This window comes from Pygoscelis adeliae, unplaced genomic scaffold (genome assembly GCF_000699105.1).
Source record: "Pygoscelis adeliae isolate BGI_AS28 unplaced genomic scaffold, ASM69910v1 Scaffold172, whole genome shotgun sequence".
Classification (NCBI taxonomy): domain Eukaryota; kingdom Metazoa; phylum Chordata; class Aves; order Sphenisciformes; family Spheniscidae; genus Pygoscelis; species Pygoscelis adeliae.
This window is the reverse complement of record NW_008824338.1, coordinates 4,811,000-4,817,024: the sequence shown is the minus strand read 5'-3', so window position 1 is coordinate 4,817,024 and position 6,025 is coordinate 4,811,000.

The following is a 6,025-nucleotide window of genomic DNA, read 5'->3' as shown; positions in this document are numbered from 1 at the left end:
CCTGCTCTGAGGTGTGACAGTTTCAATGTCTGCTCTGCACCTCGCCACCCGTGTCGTGCCTGATAAAACTGTCCTTGGGCATCTCCCCGTCCTCAAATACAATGCCTTCTGCGTGCCTGATAGATTTGGGAGGAAGGAGGTGAGGGGATGGGAGGCAGAGACAGGAGAGGGCGAAATCTGATGGAGCTTCTGGCTTTCTCATGACAACCCCTTCTCACCCCTCCATTTCATACCCCTCAGTGTTAGCCCTAGCATAAGGCCTTCCCGGCTGGGGTTGTGGTGCAGCGGATAGCACTGTAGTAATAGTCCTAATTCTGTCTGAGTATGTCCCTTTGTTCATTTTTAACGCTTGCCTTCCAAAGGCAGAGATGTCTATTACTCTGCTGTAGGAGCATAAATCAAGAGCAAAACCATTTACACCATTACAGTGGTGGAAGTGAGGGTATCCAGGTATTACTTGAAATAAAAAAAACCTCAAAGGAATTCACTTTAATGTATTTCTGTGGCTGAGTTCTTATAACTTTCGAACTTAAAGGACATTGTAATGTTTCAGTAGGTTTAATTTCCCTAATCTACATGTGAGCAGCAGCTCTGTTTTAATCTGAAGTTTAACATCTTGACAACCAGTAGATCTGTTAAGTTAGTTGCTTGGCTGTTCCTTTTACTGTAACCAGGCTGTAGTCTAACTAAGCAAATTTTGATTAAGACTGTAATTTTTTAATTAACTGAGCTCCTACTTTTCAGAGATTAGGACTATAACAGATGCCTCCTGAAGTAAATTGGAACTGTGGATGCTATCTGAAGAATTGAGCCACTTAATTTTTCTACTAGCAATAAATACTAACATAAATTGTAATGGAAAAACGATAAAGTAGAGATTTCAAGCATATGGAGTAATAGTGACAGTGGTGGTTTTTTGTTTTTTATTTTATTTTTTCTGGTTGAATGGCCAAGTGGAAAATGAAAACAAGAGACTTCTCCAGAATATTCTAAATGGTAGCGTATTGTGCTTGAATGCTCTTCTTTCTCCTTGCTCCTCACAATTTTTTTCCTTTTTAGTATCAAAATGCTGGCTACAGAAGAGCTCTCATCAACTTCTAAGTGGTGGGATAAATATTGCTGCTCACTGGCTTACTTACATTCTTCTGTGCCTGGTTGCTATATTGGTAAGCTTTCTCAACAGCATGGGTTTGAGTAAGAAAGCAAGCTTAGTCTTTCTCCTGGCAAACAGACATCTTGTCTTCTGTTTTCTACTTTGGCGAGTTTTGGCTTTTGGCGACAGATGGAGTTTGCTTAGGGGAAGCTCAGCAGGACCCGAGATGAGTGCTTTGTGGGTTATCTCTAGTGGCACCTTTTGTTCCTGTTGTACAGGAGGAAAGAGCTCCCAAATGGGTGGTGTTGGCTTTCCCTTCCTTATTAAGTATCTAGTTGACGCTGAGTAACTGAATCTGCTTTAGTGGCTTGAAAAACCAAGTGATGTCTGGCTAATGTAGTATCTTTAAATGTTAAATATAAAACCTCAAAATGTTGTTAGCCACGTGCTCCTTAGAGGCGCTTAAAACATTTTGAAATAGGAAGAAGCAGCTAACTACCAGGAAGTGGGAACAAGCTCTAAAAAACTTATCTAAAACATTTCCTCTTTTGTTAGCTGTGGTACTTGATTTTCAATTTAGAAGAAAGATAGCACAGGCAAAGCTTGATTGATTACGCAGCAAGATCCAACCCCCACCTCGCTTATTCTGGGCATGATGCAAATAAAATCCTTTTTTCTCAAGTTTTGAATGATTCCCCCCCCCCAACGTGTAGACACTGAAAATGTTTCTTTGCAGAAGTCCAAGAATTTCTGGAAATAATTACGCTAAGATTGAGATATATGTTAATGTGTATATGAACAATAATGCAATGAAGTATATGGTTATAGTCTCCTTCATACTATTTTGATTCGTAGTGTTGGAAAGATGGAGGCCCTATTTTGTGAACTTTAACATTTTAAGTATGAGAAAGAACTTTAAGTTTGTTCTATATGTGTTATGAGGGAGAAAGAGAATGAAAATACTGTAATGTTCATAATATGCCTTGGTGTGTTAGTTTAGATGCAGTTTTCTAAAACTTGTTCATTAAACTATTTCCTTGTTCTATTAAAATAAAGGTAGGTGGGTAGTTTCTGCTCGGTTCCTCCTGCTAGGTTTTTTCCTAATAGCATGTGTATGTGATAGAAGATCAAGAGTATTATAAGCACATTTATGACAAAAAGTCAGTTTGCACGGCTGAATGCACGTCCCAGGGAACGGGTAGGGTAGGAAATAGAAGGGCAATAATGGGGGAATAGAAGGGGTTTGTACCAGTTTTGTTCGGGACCTTGATGGAAGCCAAGATACGGGAAACTGGTATAGCAACTCATCTCCGCGGAGCCAACAGCCTTCCCCGTATCTCTGGCTGTTACCTTCACAGTGGGGAGCGTGTGCAGTCCTGTTGGGCAGGCTGGGACAGCCCGAGCCCTGCGGGGAGCAGTCCCGCGGAGGCTGGGGGGGCCTGACCCTGTCAGGCTGCAGCTGGGCTCAGCCCCGGTTGTGCAACGTGTGCTGAAGTGGCTCTGCCTCTGCGCTTGCCGAAATCCCGGCTAGCATCATGTAGGGTTTACCTCGTCCTGGGGAGGTAAGCAGTGATCCTAACAAGGGTGGTTTAAATGTAAATAGATTATTATAGTTGATTTTAAATTATAGTTGCAGTTAAAATTATATAATAATTATAGAACACACAGAATTGTAATTTATAATCATGATCTTTACATTCAGGAAAGATAGGAAAGCTGGAGAAAATGAGGTGACGGTGAGCCAGTTCTCTTGCCCTGCCTTGACTTGGTGTTCGGTGGTAGGACAGGGCTGCCCTTCAGCAAGAAGTCCCCTGCACGGGGAGGAGGGAGGCTGTGCTTGCTTATCCTGAAGGAAGGTGAAACTGCAGTGTTGGCCTACTTGCCATGCCAAATTTCCTTAAAACGTTAGAAAGCACTCATTTAGCACAGCCACAATACAGATTTAACTGTGAGCATAAGGCTCTTTGCCCTGAGAGAGTCTAGTCTTAACACATACAAGTCAAGCTAGAAGATGGCAATTTATTTAAGTGTGGTTTAAAAAGGCCTGTGTTGAAGAACCCAAAGTTTCACAATAGTTACGGGCTTTCTTGAGGTCTAGAGGAAGAACAGGTAATTAGAAATCCATGGAGTGTTTGCCTGAGGCAAAGAATACCACAAAAACGGAGCTCTTGTTGTTTTTTAGTTTGTAATGTTACAAAAGCCTTTGTTTGTTCCATATCTGTAACAGAGACATTGTGTCTACTTGATGGTCACGAAGACCAAAACCATCTGCAGTACGTATTATCTTGCCCGCTCCCACTCGTTGCTGAGTTTGGCTTGAATTCTGTAATTTGTGACGTCCCCTCTGAAGAGCGTGGTGTGTATCATGGGAGGCAGCGCTCTTTGAGGTGTGTTGTTTTGACCCTGTTGCTCTAACAGAGCGTGTTTTCCTCTCCCACCCCTTTTCCCAACACACAAAATGCAGGAGCTTTTTCCTTACAAACCATTTTGTTACTGTTAGTAACCTTGCTGACAAATTGTGAAACTTGCTGCAGTCTGGAAATAGCTATAGCTTGTAAACAGTAGGATGAAGAGTAACTTAGCATTGTACATAGAGATAGTGTGCTGCAGGTTAACACATCAAATATTTAAATGATTTAAATGCATTGTGTAGTACAACTGGTAGAAAAATGAATTATGTCATGATAGACAAAAGCTTGTCTTCATTTGAGCTCCCGTCAGCTTGGCGTGTTTGTGCTCCGTTGGTTTTGTCACTAGTTATGTCTATGCACATACAGTATTTCTAATTTAGATTATTATTAGTGGCTTATAAAAATAAAATATGAATAAACTTAATCCTGAAGACAAGTGGAAGCATGGGTATATTTCTGGTAAAAGTTTGAATTTACCAGAGAGAATCCCAGAATATCTGAGCATTTAACTGAAAGAGCAAGTTGGAAAAATGACTGACGGACAAAAGGCAGATCCCACCAAATAGCAGGCTTCAGGGTGAACTCTGTAGGTAAACACTGAAGTGCCCAGAGTATTTCCCATCACTCAGCCTGAAAGTCCTGCGTGATCTCAGTTAACGGTAAAGCGCGGTCTCCTCTTACAGGGTGTTACAAAAGGTACTTGAACTGTATGCCGTTTGCTGTAGTACCGTTTTTTGTTTCTTCACCTGCCTCAGTGGCCGTTCTTGAAACTTTTCAAGGAAAAGTTCTTGAGGCTGCTTGACCATGTATTGAGAGCTTTGCAACTGAAAGGGTAAATGCCGCCTTTGTGGTCATTGAAATCCCAGAGTGGTGATGGCACCTCCTGAGATCATCTAATCCAACTCTCACTCAGCTTGAGCAGAGTGCTGAGGGCTGTGTCCAGTTAGGTTTTGAATATCTCCAAGTGTCCACAGCCTGCCTGGGCAACCTGTGCCCGTATTTGACCACTCTCACAGTAAAAAAGTTTTTCCTTATGTTTAAATGGAGTTTCTTGTATTTCAGTTTGTGCTCATTGCCTTTTGTCAAAGCATTGTAAGCGGGAACACTGATATACTCTTCTTACTGGAAGGTTGTTCAAGAGGGGAGCTAATTTGCACCCAAGATGGACAACCTGGTCGAGAAAGCCGGGGTACTCTATGGCCTTAGGAAAATGTCTTAGCACATTTATCTGAAAAAGGATGGGTAAGGGAAGGCGTTAGTTAATCAAGTAACAAAGCTGGCAGCGAAAAATCACATAATTATTTACTTGAGGACTTCTGACCATGCAGTGCTTCTTCGGAAGAACTTTAATACTGTCAACAAAAATACCCACTGCTTCCGTTGAACGACAAGGTAATAAACTTGGTATCAGAAAGATGGAGACTGTCTCCAGTGGAGATGGTGGAAACTGTTTCCAGTGTCTCACCTTATAGATACTGTCATCAATGTTCCTTACAGAGTGAAAAGCATTCAGTGTTTGCAGGAGTCTTCCTGAACAACCCTTCCACGTGCTTAAGAATTTCAGCAGTGGCTTCTTTTCAAAATTCTGACAAAGATTCTTGGCTAGTTTTTTGGAAACTGGCTAGGATCTAGGTTACATTAATACAATACCCTTTTTTTTTTGCTTGTAGATGGGAGCTTTATTAAGCAGGTTAGAAAAGATACCTTGTAGTTCTGTTCTTCATCTTGCTTGGGACAAGAAAGTGAACTCCAATGAGAATTACAGGAAACACCTTTTTCATCATCCACAGCAGCAGTTGATCAAATAAAGTAGTCCCTCAGTATCCAGAGTTGCTGCTAATTAACACATTTTCTTATCCTTCCCCTAAGTAAGCACCCTTTTAGGCTGAGTTAATTGGCAGGACTTTGTACACGTGGTGGTGCTTTAAATGAAACTTGTGATTTAAGGGCTAAATAAAAGCTATTGGAGAAAAATCACTTATTTTAAAATGTTTTTGTTAGAGACTAGGATTATCTGGTATTTTACATAACCTATTACTTACATACACGGATGGCAGACTATTATTATACATTCATTTTTTTCCAATGAAAGTTCATAAACTCTCATTAAAGTGTCCAAATTCACATGGAGGAAGCCAAACTGGCACTCAATAAAGCTATATTTAAAGCTCTTGGCAGGACTTTTCCCATATGAAAGATGTTATATGTAAGCCTTTGGAATAAAACTTTAAAAACTTTTGAGATGACAATTTTAGGATGATCTGGTAGTCTTTAGAATTAAGAGATTTAAATACTAGATCACAGTTTTGTGTCAGAGTTCTCTTGTCTTGCACCGTCTTTGTATTGTACATGTAAATTGATTTTTTTGTTACAGCACCTCTGGGAAATATCCATTGGATAAGCTTGTAATCTCAGGTATTTGGCACCTCTGTTGCTTTCTGCTGTGGAACGTTGCAAAAATGGGGTTCACTGAAAAGTCTGGCCTTAAGTATTTGAGCATAATGAATTCCGCCCCCCCCCC